The 18,715-nt window shown below is 37.5% G+C and overlaps 1 protein-coding gene across 6 annotated transcripts in view; it reads right to left on the bottom strand.

The window, feature by feature from the left end:
- CYSLTR1 (cysteinyl leukotriene receptor 1) overlaps window positions 1-18,715 on the bottom strand; it is a 57,984-nt gene that overhangs the window by 25,351 nt on the left and 13,918 nt on the right. Inside the window, exon 2 of one of the 6 annotated variants that reach the window (XM_070785226.1) lies at window positions 9,603-9,705. The exons of the other annotated variants lie outside the window; for them this stretch is intronic. The gene's annotated coding sequence lies outside the window, so the exon portion shown is untranslated. The remainder of the gene's footprint in view (window positions 1-9,602; window positions 9,706-18,715) is intronic. 6 annotated transcript variants of the gene reach the window in all.

The raw sequence follows: 18,715 nt of genomic DNA, 5'->3' as shown, positions 1-18,715 counted from the left end.
CATTCTGAATGGTCAACATCCGCCTGAGAAGGTGTGCCAGTTGTACACCCAGAGAACCAAGTGGCAGGGACTGGGGAGGCAATAAGTCACAGCAACTGTGCTCACCAAACACCTGGTCACCTGAGCTGCTTGGACCTGGGAAGGGCATAAAACGCAGGCCCAACTGAGTCTGCATCACTGAGGACTACCCGAGTACCTGAACCCGAGTGGCTTAGACCTGGGAAGTGCATACAACCCAGGGCTGGCCTCAGACAGTTCCTGGCAGAGCAACCTAGAGCCTAAGCAGTGTAGACAGGAAAAGCACACACACCGTGAGTCGGGGGCAAACCCAGTGCGGCCAAGACACTGCGAGCACATGCCAGTGTTATTTGTTTGCAGCGTCCCTCCGTCCCGACAGCACGACTGAACAAGCGAGCCTAAAAAAATTGTCCACCACCTCCCCCCTTTGTGTCAGGGCGGAAATTAGACACTGAAGAGACCAGCAAACAGAAGAAGATAAACCAGACTGAACCTCCGTAGAAGTGACAGGAGCAACAGATAAAAACCCTGCAGTTAGTACTGACTACATATAAAGGGGCCTATAGATATGAGAAATATAAGCCAGATCAAGGAACTATCCAAAAATGAATTGACCCCACACTGCCCACAACACCAGAGAAAGTCCTAGATATATTTTTACTATCATTCTTTAATTAAAAAAAAAAAAACATTTTTCTCAATTTTAAGTCTTCTATTACTCCTTTAATTTTCATTTTTATAACCTACAAAATTTTTTTTTTTTGCAAAAAAGACCCTATTTTTAAAGCAAACTTCATAAATATATATTTCATAATTTTTGTGACTTTGTTATTTTTTTTTCTTTAATACTGCATTTTTGAAAATCCAACCTCTACTCTGGATATTTAATCTTTGCTTTTTGGTTCAGTTCAGTTCAGTCTCTCAGTAGTGTCCGACTCTTTGTGACCCCATGAATCACAGCACGTCAGGCCTCCCTGTCTTCTTTTTGGTATTTGTTATGAATTTTGTACCTTTAAGAACCCAGTCTTAAGTACCCATTTTAACTTGGAAGCAAGATTACTGGCTTGACTGCTCTCTCCCCCTTTACACTCTCCTTTTTTCTCCATCAGGTCGCCTCTATCTACTTCCTCCCCCTTCTCTTCTCTACCCAACTCTGTGAATCTCCTTATGTGTTCCAGATGGTGGAGAACACTTAGGAAACTGATTACTGGCTGGATCTGTCTCTCTCCTTTTGATTCCCCCCTTTATCCTCCCAGCCACCAATGTCTCCTTCCTTCCTCTTCTCTTCTCTATGTAACTCAGTAAACCTCTCTGAGTGTTCCCGACTGTGGAGAGTACATAGGGAATTGATTACTGGCTAGCTTGCTCTCTCCTCTTTTGATTCCAACTCATCTCATCCTGGTCACCTCTATCTCCCTACTCCCTCTTCTCTTCTCTAACTCTGTGAACCTCTCTGGGTGTTCCTCACTGTGGAGAAACTTTTCATTTTTAACCTAGATGTTTTATCAAAGGTGCTGTATAGATGGAGAAATCTTGAGACTATGGTAAAAATAAGACTGAAAACCAGAAGCAGGAGGCTTAAGTCCAAATCCTGAGAACACCAGAGAACTCCTGACTCCAGGGAACATTAATCGACAGGAGGTCATCAATCGCCTCCATACCTACACTGAAACCAAGCACCACCCAAGGGCCAACAAGTTCCAGAGCAAGACATACCACACAAATTCTCCAGCAACACAGGAACATAGCCCTGAGCTTCAATATGCAGGCTTCCCAAAGTCACTCAAAACACATTGGCATCTCACAACTCATTACTGGACACTTCATTGCACTCCAGAGAGAAGAAATCCAGCTCCACCCACCAGAACACCGACACAAGCTTCCCTAACCAGGAAACCTTGTCAAGCTACACGTAGGACCCCACCCACAGTGAGGAAAGTCCACAATAAAGAGAACTCCACAAACTGCCAGAATACAGAAAGGCCACCCCAAACACACCAATATAAACAAGACGAAGAGACAGAGGAATACCCAGCAGGTAAAGGAACAGGATAAATGCCCACCAAACCAAACAAAAGAGGAAGAGACAGGGAATCTACCTGATAAAGAATTCTGAACAATGATATTGAAAATTATCCAAAATCTTGAAAACAAAATGGAATCAGAGATAAATAGCCTGGAGACAAGGATTGAGAAGAAAGGTTTTAACAAGGACCTAGATGAAATAAAAAAGAGTCAATATATAATGAATAATGAAATAAATGATATCAAAAACACTCTGGAGGGAACCAACAGTAGAATAACAGAGGCAGAAGATAGGATTAGTGAGGTAGAAGATAGAATGGTAGAAATAAATGAATCAGAGAGGAAAAAAGAAAAAATGAATTAAAAGAAATGAGGACAATCTCAGAGACCTCCAGGACAATGTTAAATGTCCCAACATTCGAATCATAGGAGTCCCAGAAGAAGACAGAAAGAAAGACCATAAGAAAATACTTGAGGAGATAATAGTTGAAAACTTGCCTAAAATGAGGAAGGAAATAATCACCCAAGTCCAAGAAACCCAGAGAGTCCCAAACAGGAAAAGCCCAAGGCGAAACACCCCAAGACACATACTAATGAAATTAACAAAGATCAAACACAAAGAACAAATATTAAAAACAGCAAGGGAAAAACAACAAATAACAAACAAGGGGATTCCCATAAGGATAACAGCTGATCTTTCAATAGAAACTCTTCAGGCCAGGAGGGAATGGCAGGACATACTTAAAGTGACAAAAGAAAATAACCTACAGCCCAGATTACTGTACCCAGCAAGGATCTCATTCAAATATGAAGGAGACATCAAAAGCTTTACAGATAAGCAAAAGCTGAGAGAATTAAGCACCACCAAACCAGCTCTCCAACAAATGCTAAAGGATCTTCTCTAGACAGGAAACACAGAAAGGGTGTATAAACTCGAACCCAAAACAATAAAGTAAATTGCAATGGAATCATACTTATCAATAATTACCTTAAATATAAATGTGTTGAATGCCCCAACCAAAAGACAAAGACTGGCTGAGTGGACAAAAAACAAGACCCCCTATATATGTTGTCTATAAGAGACCCACCTCAATGCAAGGGACACATACAGACTGAAACTGAAGGGATGGAAAAAGATATTCCATGCAAATAGAGACCAAAAGAAAGCAGGAGTAGCAATACTCATATCAGATAAAATAGACTTTAAAACAAAGGCTGTGAAAAGAGACAAAGAAGGACACTACATAATGATCAAAGGATCAATACAAGAAGAAGATATTTAACAATTATAAACATATATCCACACAAAATAGGAGCACCGCAATATGTAAGACAAATGGTAACATGTTTGAAAGGGGAAACTAACAATAACACAATAATAGTGGGAGACTTTAATACTCCACTCACACATATGGATAGATCAACTAAACAGAAAATTAACAAGGAAACACAAACTTTAAATGATACAATAGACCAGTAAGATGTAATGATATCTATAGGACATTTCATCCCAAAACAATGAATTTCATCTTTTTCTCAAGCACACACGGAGCCATCTCCAGGATATATCACATCCTGGGCCATAAATCTAGCCTTGGTAAATTCAAAAAAATTGAAATCATTCCAAGCATCTTTTCTGACCGCAATGCAGTAAGATTAGATCTTAATTACAGGAGAAAAAAAAAACACTAAAAATTCCAACATATGGAGGCTGAACAACATGCTGCTGAATAACCAAAAAATGACAGAAGAAATAAAAAAAGAAATCAAAATATGCATAGAAGTGAATGAAAATGAAAACACAACAACCCAAAACCTGTGGGACACTGTAAAAGCAGTGCAAAGGGGAAGGTTCATAGCAATACAGGCATACCTCAAGAAACAAGAAAAAAGTCAAAAAAATAACCTAACTCTACACCTAAAGCAACTAGAAAAGGAAGAAATGAAGGACCCCAGGGTTAGTAGAAGGAAAGAACTCTTAAAAATTAGGGCAGAAATAAATGCAAAAGAAACAAAAGAGACCAGCAAAAATCAACAAAGCCAAAAGCTGGTTCTTTGAGAGGATAAAAAAAAATTGACAAACCATTAGCCAGACTCATCAAGAATCAAAGGGAGAAAAATCAAATCAATAAAATTGTAAATGAAAATGGAGAGATCACAACAGACAACACAGAAATTCAAAGGATCATAAGAGACTACTATTAGTAATTATATGTCAACAAAATGGGCAACTGGGAAGAAATGGACAAATTCTTTGAAAAGTACAACTTTCCAAAACGGAAGCAGGAAGAAATAGAAAATCTAAACAGACCCATCACAAGCATGGAAATTGAAACTATAATTAAAAATCTTCAAACAAAAGCCCAGGTCCAGATGGCTTCACAGCTGAATTCTACCAAAAATTTAGAGAAGAGCTAACACCTATCCTACTCAAACTCTTCCAGAAAATGGCAGAGGAAGGTAAACTTCCAAACTCATTCTATGAGGCTACCATCGCCCTAATACCAAAACCTGACAAAGATAACACAAAAAAGAAAACTACAGGCCAATATCACTGATGAACATAGATGCAAATATCATTAACAAAATTCTAGCAACCAGAATCTAACAACACGTTAAAAAGATCATACATCATGACCAAGTGGGCTTTATGCCAGGGATGCAAGGATTCTTCAATATCTGCAAATCAATCAGTGTAATTCACCACATTAAAAAATTGAAAAATAAAAGCCATATGATTATCTCAATAGATGCAGAGAAAGCCTTTGACAAATTTCAACACCCATTTATGAAAAAAAACCCTCCAGAAAGAAGGAATAGATGGAACATACCTCAAGATAATAAAGGTATATATGACAAACCCACAGCAAACATTATCCTCAATGGTGAAAAATTGAAAGCATTTCCCCTAAAGTCAGGAAAAAGACAAGGGTGTCCACTTTCACCACTGCTATTCAACATAGTTTTGAAAGTTTGGGCCACAGCAATCAGAGCATAAAAAGAAATAAAAGGAATCCAAATTGGAAAAGAAGAAGTAAAACTCTCACTGTTTGCAGATGACATGATCCTCTACATAGAAAACCCTAAAGACTCCACAAGAAAATTACTAGAGCTAATCAATGAATATAGTAAAGTTGCAGGATATAAAATTAACACACAGAAATCCCTTGCATTCCTATACACTAATAATAAGAAAATAGAAAGAGAAATTAAGGAAACAATTCCATTCACCATTGCAATGAAAAGAATAAAATACTTAGGAATATATCTACCTAAAGAAACTAAAGACCTATATATAGAAAACTATAAAACACTGATGAAAGAAATCAAAGAGGACATTAATAGATGGAGAAGTATACTGTGTTCATGGATTGGAAGCATCAATATATTGAAAATGAGTATACTACCCAAAGCAATCTATAGATTCAATGCAACCCTATCAAGCTATCAACGGTACTTTTCAGAGAACTAGAACAAATAATTTCACAATTTGTATGGAAATACAAAAAACTTTGAATAGCCAAAGCAATCTTGAGAAAGGAGAATGGAACTGGAGGAATCAGCCTGCCTGACTTCAGGCTCTACTACAAAGCCACAGTCATCAAGACAGTATGGTACTGGCACAAAGACAGAAATATAGATAAATGGAACAAAATAAAAAGCCCAGAAATAAACCCACGCACCTATTGACACCTTATCTTTGACAAAGGAGGCAAGAATATACAATGGAGAAAGGACAATCTCTTTAACAAGTGGTTCTGGGAAAACTGGTCAATCACTTGTAAAGAATGAAACTAGAACACTTTCTAACACCATACACAAAAATAAACTCAAAATGAATTAAAGATCTAAACTTAAGACAAGAAACTATAAAACTGCTAGAGGAGAACATAAGCAAAACACTCACCGACATAAACCATAGAAGGACCCTTATGACCTACCTCACAGAATATTGGAAATAAAAGCAAATATAAACAAATGGGACCTAATTACAATTAAAAGCTTCTGCACAACAAAGGAAACTATAAGCAAGGTGAAAAGACAGCCTTCAGAATGAGAGAAAATAATAGCAAATGAAGCAACTGACAAAGAATTAATCTCAAAAATATATAAGCAAACCCTGTAGCTCAATTCCAGAAACTAAATGACCCAATCAAAAAATGGGTCAAAGAACTAAGCAGACATTTCTCCAAAGAAGACATACAGATGGCTAACAAACACATGAAAAGATGCTCAACATCACTCATTATCAGAGAAACGCAAATCAAAACCACAGTGAGGTATCGTCTCACGCCACTCAGAATGGCTGCTATACTAAAGTCTACAAGCAATAAATGCTGGAGAGGGTGCGGAGAAAAGGGAACCCTCTTACACTGTTGGTGGGAATGCAAACTAGTACAGCCACTATGGAGAACAGTGTGGAGATTCCTTAAAAAACTGGAAATAGAACTGCCTTATGACCCAGCAATCCCACTGCTAGGCATACACACCGAGGAAACCAGAATTGAAAGAGACACGTGTACCCCAATGTTCATCGCAGCACTGTTTATAATAGCCAGGACATGGAAGCAACCTAGATGTCCATCAGCAGATGAATGGATAAGAAAGCTGTGGTACATACACACAATGGAGTATTACTCAGCCATTAAAAAGAATACCTTTGAATCTTGACTGGATGAAACTGGAGCCTATTATACAGAATGAAGTAAGCCAGAAAGAAGAACACCAATACAGAATCAGTTTAGTTCAGTTCAGTTGCTCAGTCGTGTCCGACTCTTTGCGACCCCATGAATTGCAGCATGCCAGGCCTCCCTGTCCATCACCAATTCCTGGAGTTCACTTAAATTCATGTCCATCGAGTTGGTGATGCCATCCAGCCATCTCATCCTCTGTTGTCCCCTTCTCCTCCTGCCCCCAATTCCTCCCAGCATCAGAGTCTTTTCCAATGAGTCAGCTCTTCACATGAGGTGGCCAAAGTACTGGACTTTCAGTTTTAGCATCATTCCTTCCAAAGAACACCCAGGACTGATCTTTAGAATGGACTGGTTGGATCTCCTTGCAGTCCAAGAGACTCTCAAGAGTCTACTCCAACACCACAGTTCAAAAGCATCAATTCTTTGGCCCTCAGCTTTCTTCACAGCCCAACTCTCACATCCATACACGACCACTGGAAAAACCATAGCCTTGACTAGACAGACCTTTGTTGGCAAAGTAATGTCTCTGCTTTTCAATATGCTATCTAGGTTGGTCATAACTTTTCTTCCAAGGAGTAAGCATCTTTTAATTTCATGGCTGCAATCACCATCTGCAGTGATTTTTGAGCCCCCCCCAAAATAAAGTCTGACACTGTTTTCACTGTTTCCCCATCTATTTCCCATGAAGTGGTGGGACCGGATGCCATGATCTTCATTTTCTGAATGTTGACTTTAAGCCAAAGTTTTCACTCTCCTCTTTCACTTTCATCAAGAGGCTTTTTAGTTCCTCTTCACTTTCTGCCATAAGGGTCGTGCCATCTGCATATCTGAGGCTATTGATATTTCTCCTGTCAATCTTGATTCCAGCTTGTGCTTCTTCCAGCCCAGCGTTTCTCATGATGTACTCTGCATAGAAGTTAAATAAGCAGGGTGACAATATACAGCCTTGACGTACTCCTTTTCCTGTTTGGAACCAGTCTGTTGTTCCATGTCCAGTTCTAACTCTTGCTTCCTGACCTGCATACAAATTTCTCAAGAGGCAGATCAGGTGGTCTGGTTTTCCCATCTCTTTCAGAATTTTCCACAGTTTATTGTGATCCACACAGTCAAAGGCTTTGGCATAGTCAGTAAAGCAGAAATATATGTTTTTCTGGAACTCTCTTGCTTTTTCGATGATCCAGCAGATGTTGGCAATTTGATCTCTGGTTCCTCTGCCTTTTCTAAAACCAGCTTGAACATCTGGAAGTTCACAGTTCACGTATTGCTGAAACCTGGCTTGGAGAATTTTGAGCATTACTTTACTACCTTGTGAGATGAGTGCAATTGTGTGGTAGTTTGAGCAGTCTTTGGCAGTACCTTTTTTGGGATTGGAATGAAAACTGACCTTTTCCAGTCCTGTGGCCACTGTTGAGTTTTCCAAATTTGCCTGCATATTGAGTGCAGCATTTTCACAGCATCATCTTTCAGGATTTGAAATAGCTCAACTGGAATTCCATCACCTCCAGTAGCTTTGTTCATAGTGATGCTTTCTAATACAGTATACTAACACATATATATGGAATTTACAAAGATGGTAATGATCACCCTGTATGCGAGACAGCAAAAAGACATAGATCTATAGAACAGTATTTTGGACTCTGTGTGAGAGGAGGAGGGTGAGATGCTTTGGGAGAATGGCATTGAAACATGTATAATATCATATGTGAAATGAATCGCCTGTCCAGGTTCTCTGCATGATACAGGCTGCTCGGGGCTGGTGCACTGGGATGATCCAGAGGGATGGTATGGGGAGGGAAGTGGGAGGGGCGTTCAGGATGGGGAACACGTGTACACCAATGGTGGATTCATGTTGATGTATGGCAAAACCAATACAATATTGTAAAGTAAACAAAACAAAACAAAAAGAAACATGTATATTACCATATGTAAAATAGATGCTCAGTACAAGTTCCATGCATGGAGTAAGCACCCAAAGCCCATACTCTGGGGCAACCCAGAGGGATAGGGTGGGGAGGGAGCAGGGAGGGAGGTTCAAGATGGGGGAACACATGTATCCCTATGGCCGATTCATGTTGATGTATAACAAGACATCACAATATTGTAAAGTAATTATCTTCCAATTAAAATAAATTAATAAAAATGTGGTGACATAAAAAAAAGTTAGTCTTTAAATCACAAGAGAACAAAAGAGGAAGGGAAGAAAAAGGACCTACAAAAAAAAAATCCAAAAAAAAATTTAAGAAAATGGCAATAGGAACATACATATTGAGAATTTCCTTAAATGTAAATGGATTAAATGCTGCAACCAAAAGACATGGACTGAGGTGGGTTCAGGATGGGGAACGCGGGTATACCTGTGGCGGATTCATTTCGATATTTGGCAAAACTAGTACAATATTGTAAAGTTTAAAAATAAAATAAAATTAAAAAAAATAAGACTCATATATATCCTGTCTAATGTAGATCCAATTCAGATCTTGGGGAACATACAGACTGAAAGTGAGGAGATGCAATTAGGTATTTCAATCAAATGGATATCAAAAGAGCACTGCAGTAGCAATACTCATATCAGACAAAATAAACTTTAAAATAAAGACTGTTAAAAGAGAGAAGGAAGGACACTATATAAACATGAAGGGGATTGATCCAAGAGGAAGGTATAACAATTGTAAATATGTATGAACTCAATATAGCATCACCCCAATATATAAGGCAAATATTAACAGCCATGAAAGGAGAAATATACAGTGACTCAATAATACTGGGTAACTGTAATACTCCAATTTTATCAATGGACATATCATCCAGACAGAAGATCAATAAAAAACAGGCCTTAAATGACATATTAGACCAGATAGACTTAACTGATATTTATAGAGCATTCCTTCTGAAAGCAACAGAATACACAGTCTTCCCAAGTGGACTTGGAACATTCTCCAGGATTCACATGCTGGGCCACAAGGTGAGCCTTGGAAAATGCAAGAAAATTGAAATTGTATCAAGGATCTTTTCTGACAATAATGCTATGAGATTAGAAATAAACTACAAGAAAAGAACTGTTAAAAATACTTAGAGGCTAAACAATAGGTTAAAAAACAATGAATAGATCACTGAAGAAATCAAACAGGAGATAAAAAATACAGAAAATGAAAACTAAAACATGGTGTTCCAAAACCTGTGGGATGCAGCAAAAGCACTTCTATGAGGAAAGTTTATAGCAAGCAACCTTCCACAGGAAACAAGGGAAATATCTCATAAACAACTCAATCTTACACCTAAAAAAAAAAAAAGAAAGAAGAACAAACAAACTCAAAGTCAATAGAAGGAAAGAAATCATAAAGATAAGAGCAGAAATAAATGAGATAGAAATGAAGTACACGATGAAAGAGATCAGTGAAAGTAAAAGCTGGTTCTTTGAAAAGATAAACAAAATTGGTAAACCATTATCCAGCCTCAAAAAGTAAAAGAGGATAAGGCTCAAATCAATAAAATTAGAAATGAAAAAGGATAAGTTACAACATAAAATGCCACAAAAATACAGTAGATCACAAGAGACTACTACAAGCAACTATATGCCAATAAAATGGACAACCTGGAAGAAAGGGATAAATTCTTAGGAAGCGACAATCTCCAAAGAATGGACAAGGAAGAAATAGACATTATAAATAGATCAATCACAAGGCCTAAAATTGAAAATGTGATTAAAGATCTCCCAACAAATAAACGTCCAGGACCAGATGACTCCACATGTGAATTTTACCTAATTTTTAGAGTTAACACCTATCCTTCTGAAACTCTTTCAAAAAATTGCAGAGAAAAGAATATTCCCAAACTCATTCTATGAGATGACCATCACCCTGATACCAAAACTAGTAAAGATACCACAAAAAAGAGAAAATTTCAGGCCAATATCACTGATGAACATAGAAGCAAACTTCCTCAACAAAATACAAGCAAATCAAATACAAAGATATTTTAAAAGGATCACACACCATGATCAAAAGGAACTTGAGGATTTGTGAATCAATCAGTGTGATACACCACATCAACAAGTTGAAGAATGAAAATAATTTGGTCTTCTGGTTCAAGATGGTGAAGCAGAAGAGCATGTGCTCATCTCCTCCTTTAAGAGCATGAAAACCACAACTAGCTGTTGAACAACCATCGACAAGAGGATGCTAGAACCCACACACACAAAAAAAAGATGCTCCACATCCAACCACAGCAAGATGGTAGGAAGAGCACAATCATAATAAAATCAAATCCTATACCTGCTAGGTGGGTGACACATAAAGTGGAGAACAATAATACCAGGAAGTTCTCTCACTGTTGTGAAGGTTCTGAGCCCTACATCAGGCTTCCCAGCCTGGGAATCTGACAAAGGGACTGGGAATTCTCAGGGAATCTGACGTTGAAGGCCAGCAGGATTTACTTACAGGACTTCCACAGGACTGGGGGAAACAAAGACTCCACTCTTTGAGGGCACAAACAAAGTCTTGTGCATGCCAAGACCCAGGGGAAAGGAGCAGTGATCCCACAGGAGACCAAGACAGACCTAACTACTAGTGTTGGAGGGTCACCTGTGGAAGCATGAGTCAGCAGGGGATTGTCACAGGGACAGGGGCACTGGCAGCAGCAGTCCTAGAAGATGCCCCTTAGTTCTCTTGGAGGTTGCCATTAACCCTACCATAGAGTCTGTAGACCCCATGGCTGGGCCATCTCAGGCCAAACAACTAATACAGAGGGAGCACAGTCCCACCTATCAACAGCTAATCGGATTAAAGATTTACTGAACAAGGCCCTGCCTACCAGAGAAAGACCCAGTTTCCCCCACCATCAGTCCCTCTCATCAGGAAGCTTATACAAGCCTCTTAGCCTCATTCACCAGAGGACAGATAGAAGCAAGAAGAACTATAATCCCACAGCCTGGCTAGAACAAAAACCACATTACAGAAAGTTAATTAGGATGAAAAAGCAGAGAGTTATGTCCCGGATGAAGGGACAAGATAAAACCCAGAAACAACTAAAAGAAGTGGAGATAGACAACCTCCCACCTAAAGAATTCAGAATAATGATAGTGAAAATGATCCAGAATCTTGGGAAACAATGGAGAAGATGCAAGAAATGTTTACTAAAGGCCTAGAAGAACTAAAGAAAAAATAGAACAAACAATACACTAGAAGGAATCAGTAGCAGAATAACTGAGGCAGAATAGACAAGTGACCTGGGGGAAAGAATGGTGGAAAACACTGCTTCAGAACAGAATATAGAAAAAAGGATGAAAAAAGATGAATATAGCCCAAGAGTCCTCTGGGACAATATTAAACACACCAATATTTGCATTATAGGGGTCCCCTAAGTAGAAGATTGAGAGAAAGGACTTGAGAAAATACTTGAAGAGATAATAGCTGAAAACTTCCTTGACATGGGAAAAGACATAGTCAACCAAGTCCAGGAAGCACAGAGAGTCTCAGGCAGGTTAAACCCAAGGAGGAACACACCAAGACAAATAATAATCAAACTGAAAAAATTAAAGACAAAGATAAAATATTAAAAGCAACAAGGAAAAAATGAGAAATAAAATACAAGGGAATGCCCATAAGGCTGTCTGCTGATTTTTCAACAGAAACTCTACAAGCCAGAGGTGCCTGCAACCAAGAATACTCTACCCTGCAAGACTCTCATTCAGATTTGATGGAGAAATCAAAGCTTTCCAGACCAGCAAAGGAGAATTTAGCACCATCAGATTAGCTTTACAACAAATGCTAAAGGAACTTCTCTAGGCAGGAAACAAGAGAAGGAAAAGACTTACAGAAAATAAACCCAAAACAATTAGGGAAATGGTAATAGGATCATACATATCAATAATTACCTTAACTGTAAATGGATTAAATGCACCAACCAAAAGACATAGACCAGCTAGGTATATGAAAACATGTGCATGTACACTTCCACTTACCTCATCACTCTATTTAACCACCCAAATTGTATGCAATTATTTTATATTGTTAGGTTAATCATGTTTTCATTATAGCTTGCAATTGTAATTATCTTTTATTTTTTGTCTGGCTATTGATTGTGAAAACTGATAAACATCTTTTACTATTGTGATTATGTAACTAGTATTCATTTTAATACCGTTGTATCATGATTGGTCAACAGAAAATAATAGAATTTTATATCACCAAAGACTGGCGGGCTGCAGTCCATGGGGTTGCAAAGAATTGGACATGACTGAGCAACTGAACAACAACAACAATATCACCAAAACTATCATTTAATAGAAAAACCTGTAATCACTTAAAAAAATCTAGATGCATAATAGAATTATCTTGGAATTTTTTTTAAAAATACAAATGCTTAGGTATTTTTGTTTCTTCAAAGCTCCATATGTTTTTCTAATGAGCAGCCTTGTTTTATTTTATTTTTTAACTTTACAATATTGTATTGGTTTTGCCATATATTAACATGAATCCGCCCCAGGTATACACGTGTTCCCCATCCTGAACCCTCCTCCCATCTCCCTCCCCGTACCATCCCTCTGGGTCATCCCTTGTTTTAAAACAACTGGGTTATATGATGATCTTTTACTTTTATCAAGTTTGCTTAATTTTTTCTATTTCATATTCAGCTCTCACATTTTATCTTGTTTATGTTTTCTAATTTCTCCATCTTTTTTTTTTTTGATGCTCTTTTTCAAGTCTTCATCAAGTGTAGTAGAAAAGCTTTTGTGTGTGTGTGTGTGTGTGTGTGTATATATATATATATATATATATAGTGTGTGTGTATAATATATGTGATCCCTCTTCATAGATCACTGCCTTGTTGTGGTGAAGGGGCTTGCATAACTCAATGAAGCTATGAGCCATGCCATGCAGGGATATCCAAGCTGTGCAGGTCATAGTGGAAAGTTCTGACAATATGTGATCCACTGGAGGAGGGAATGGCAAACCGTTACCCCAGTATATTTGCTGTGAGAACTCCAAAAGCATGGAGTCGCTAAGAGTCAGACACAACTTGATGACTGAACAGCAGCAATAATATACATATTTTAGAAACATGAATTTTTGCCTAACTAAAAAATTTATAACATTTTGATTCCATGTATTTGACTTAATATAAACAGAATGCAAGTTTTCTCATGAAACATATACATTGCCATATGTAAAATAGATGACCAATGTGAGTTTGATGCATGAAGCAGGGTACCCAAAGTCAGTGCTCTGGGACAACATAGAGAGATAGGGTGGGGAATGAGGTAGGAGGGGGATTCAGGATGGGGGCAACACATGTATACCTATGGCAGATTTGTATTGATGTATGGCAAAAACCATGACAATGTTGTAAAGTAATCATTCTCTAGTTAAAATAATTAATTTAAAAATAGATAGGCAATAGACAACAAAGGTTTTCTGTATAGCATAGGGAATTATAGTCGATATCTTGCAATAACCTATGATGGAAAATAATCTGAAAGATAATATATGTGTATATGTATAAGTGAATCACCTTGTAGTGCACCTGAAATATTGTAAGCCAACTATACTTTGGGGATCCCCTCATAGCTCAGTTTCTTCAATAAAATATATAAATAAAAACATGACCTTTTCAACAGATGTAAGAAAATAATTTTTGGCAAAATTCAACAATGATGTATGATAAAACTCTTCAGCAAGTGGGCATAGAGGGAACATACTTCAACATAAAACAGCAAGCATCATTCTCAATGGTGAAAAAATTAAAGCATTTCCTCTACGATCAGGAACAAGATATGGATGTCCACTCTTGCCACTTTTATCTACATAGTTTTGGAAGTCCTAGGCATGACAATGATTGAAGAAAAAGAAAAAAAGGAATCCAAATTGGAAAAGAAGTGAAACTCTCACTGTTTGCAGGTTACATGATATTATACATAGAAAATACTAAAGAGGCCACCAGTAAATTACTAGAGCTAATCAGTGAATTTGGTAAAGTTCTGGATACAAAATTAATACACAGAAATCCCTTGAATTCCTATATACTAACAACAAAATATCAGAAAGAGAAATTAAGGAAACTCTCCCATTTACCATTGCAACAAAAAGAATAAAATACCTAGTAATCAACCTACTTAAGGAACCAAAATACCTATACTAGAAAACTATAAGGTACTGATGAAAGAAATAAAAGACAACTTTACAAAAAGATGGATAGATATACCATGTTCTTAGAATGGAAGAGTCAATATGGTGAAAATTGCTATAGTACCCAAAGCAATCTACAGATTCAATGCACTCTCTGTCAAATTACCAATCGCACTTTACAGAGAACTAGAACAAAATCTTAAAATTTGTCTGAAGACACAAAAGACCCTCAATAGGAAAGGGGTCTTGAGAAAGAGAAATGGCACTGGAGGAGTCAGGCTCCCTGAATTCAGACATACTGAGTGGTTACAGAGACAATTTAAAAATCACCTTATATGGAGTAGAAGGACTTGGTGATGGATGAAGCCAAATGACTCTGCCCTCCCTGATGGACCCATCACCCCTGTATTTCACTTTGAGATTAATTTTGGTTTTATTCTATGTCATATTTTACTTATAGTAAGTTCTCTGTTTTATCAATAAAGATTTTTTCATTATGCAAAAACACATCTTTTTTAAAAAAGGAGAAAAACTCAGCTTAATTTTCTACTGAGACAAGGTCAATGTGGATACAATGGGGAAAACATAAAGGCTTTTGAGCCAGTATAGATCTGAGTTTGAATCATAGTTTCTCCACTTACTGTTTGAACTTTGGCAATTTACTTAACCTCAGTAATACTCAGTTTTCTCATCTGTAAAGTGAAGATAGTAAAGGAGGGGAGAGATCCAAAGAATAAAACAAGTCAAAAGGGCAATTTTAAGAAATAATATGGTCATTTATTAAAAATATTTCCAAAAGACCAAAGAGAATGAAGTTCATAAAATAGCAATTGCATTTGGTACTTAGGAAGCCTTGCAGACCTTGGAGAAAATATTTTCAATACAGTGTTGAGTTTAGAACCAAAATAAAGGTTTTAATCAGACTTCTTGATCTCCACTTTGGTAGTCATCATCAGTAAAAAGAGAAAAAGAATGAATAAAAGTATATTATTTTTCTATTGGTTTAACAAATTATCACAAACTTGAAACAACACCAACTTATTTCCTCATTGTTTCTGTGGATCAGGAGCTCAGATACAAGTTAGCTGGGTCCTCTGCTTAGGGTATCATAGGGCTGCAATCAAGTTTTCAGCCAGAATTGAGATCTCATTTGAGGCTAAGCGTTCTCTTCCAAGATCACTGGTTATTGGCAGAATTCATTCCTTGCTATTGAGGTCCTGTTTTCTCACTGTCTTTCTTATTGGCCAGGAACCACTCTCAGTTCTTGAAGGGCATTCTTAGGCTCTTGAACCACTTCTCTCACAACATGGATGTTTGTTTTCTTCCAGGCCATCGGAAAAGAAATCTCTTTAAATCTTTCTGACTTCTTTCTCGAACTTACCAACTTTTCACTTGATATAGGGCTCACCTAATTAAGTAGTCCAACCCAGGATAATCTCCAGTTTGGTTAACTGAAAACCAATGGATTGTACTCTAATACAGGAATAAAATATCCTATTCACAGGTCCTACATATATTAAAGAGGAGGAGATTATATCAAGTTTGTACACAAATGGGTAAGAATCCTGAGATCTATCTTTGAATTCTGCTTACCAAAGAAAAAATGTCTAGGGGAGATTTTCTAGGGAGAAAAATGTGGTTCAAAGCTAAGCTAGATAAATCTGAAAAGAGTGACAGCAATTGGAAGTATAGATTTGTATATAGAAACATGATGAAGATTGGTTAAAGTTCTTCAGAAGGATGTTCATTTCATGTAAAACATATCTTTTTTTCTGGTAAGGTGGGAGTGAATCACTGTAGTCTGCATATAAGTGCTCCAACAGAATGGCATTGTCAGAAATCTTTGCTATGAGTCCAGATGAGGTCTCCTGGATAAATTATAGCAAAATCTGGGAATTCAGATGAAAGTTTTGAGATGAAGTAAGGATTTTATAGTGTTGAAAGAAGCTGTTAAAGGCACATAATGCCGTTAAAGAAAGCATCATTATTTTGTGCAGATGTTTTCAACTAGTGGGTTGGGGTAAAATTGTTAATAACTCTGAAAAATCAAATGAGTTGGGAAATGTAACTAAGGTTAACACTCTGTAAGTTTGAGTAGTTTGTTAAATACCAGTTAGGAAATGTACTGTATTGTTGCAAGTAAAGCTAGAAAGAAAGAAAATAAGGAAGGAAGGGGAGGGAAGAAAGAAATAGAAAAAAGAAAAGAAAGCAAGATAAAAAAAGAGAATGAACTAGGCATAAGTGTGGAAAGCAAGCTTCAACTTGTTCATTAATCAGCAGTGAAGAGGTAATTCTGGGTGACCACCACCTTGATCATGCCTTCTATCTCCTTAGAATCTCCTGGTTGCTTACAGGAGAAAGCATAAATTTTATCCCACTAAATTGTACTAAATTACTTCTCAGAGTTCTTTCTCTTACTATAAATCTGCTAGCTTAATGTCAAATTTACTTCTTTAAGGTATATTCAATTATTTGAAAAATTCTACCAGTGCACACTTTGGCACTCTACAGCAAGAAATGGCAGAACAAAGAATAACCTAGTAGTGTCCTGGTGGTCAGGCTTTCATGAAGATTAAAGACTAGACATGATCACAGAGCAAGTTCTATGAGAAGGGATGAAGGCTATGTTCCCATATAACTGTTAGCTGAATCAGGTCACTGTGAACAAGGAGGTATGTGTCAGATAAATAAAAAGGAAGTATGTATCAGAATACTGAAAACAATTCTTATACAAAGCTATTCCTGAAGGAAACTTCCAGAAGTGGCTATACAGTCTCTCTTTGTTGAATGACCTATTTTGATGGAATATTAGATACAGAAGAGCACTTAGAAAACATCTAATCCATCCCACTTCATGACCCAGAAAGATAAAATGATTATTGAAAGTAACTCACAAAATTAGTGGCAGAACCACTGGCTCACAGTCCAAGGCTATTTTCATTACACCACACTATTAAGTTTCAAATTCCACAAGGCCTGTTACTAAACAATGACATAAGATAAACTTGTGTATTGGTATGAAAGTGAGAGTGCTAATCACTAAGTCGTGTCTGACTCTTCATGACCCCATGGACTGGGGTCCACCAAGCTCCTCTGTCCGTGGAATTCTTGAGGCAAGAACACTGGGGTCGGTAGCCATTCCCTTCCCCAGGGGATCTTCCTGACCCAGGGATTGAACCCGGCTCTCCTGCATTCCAGGCAGATTCTTTACCATCTGAGCCACCAGGGAAGCCCCGTATACTGGTATAAATCATGACAATTTAACAAACTGTTGTGGAGAGGACTGCACAAAAGCCCAGGACTGATCCATTACTTTGCTCTCTCTTTGGTTATAATATGGGAGAACTGTTTACTGAATGCTAGAAATTACAACTTTCCTTTTAATTTTCTTATTTCTCTTCTGTTTAGTTGGTCTTTATCACTTATAACAAATTATTCATCTTAAAGCACAGTTATAATCATTTCACATCCGTTTCAGAGTTCTCTGATGACTTATTAAGCTTGAAGCACCATTCAAGACTACAATAATATTCTATCTTAACTTTATAGAGTCATTTTATATGGTTTACTATATACATAATAGAACTGTGGTCTTATGAATAGCTCCATCCTTTACTTAGTCTTTTGCTCAGGCCATTTTGCCATCTGAAACGTTCTTTTCCTTCATTGTTATTTGATATAATTCTGACCACTTTTAAGACCATCTCTTACATCACTCCCTCTATAAAAAATTTCCTAATCTTCGGTACTACTGTGATATGTTTATTATATTAAAAGGGATGTATTAGCCTGGAAAATCCCATGGACGGAGGAGCCTGGTAGGCTGCAGTCCATGGGGTCGCTAAGAGTCAGACA

The sequence above is a fragment of the Bos indicus genome, chromosome X (assembly GCF_029378745.1).
Source record: "Bos indicus isolate NIAB-ARS_2022 breed Sahiwal x Tharparkar chromosome X, NIAB-ARS_B.indTharparkar_mat_pri_1.0, whole genome shotgun sequence".
Lineage (NCBI taxonomy): Eukaryota > Metazoa > Chordata > Mammalia > Artiodactyla > Bovidae > Bos > Bos indicus.
This window is presented reverse-complemented; position numbering and strand designations above follow the sequence as displayed.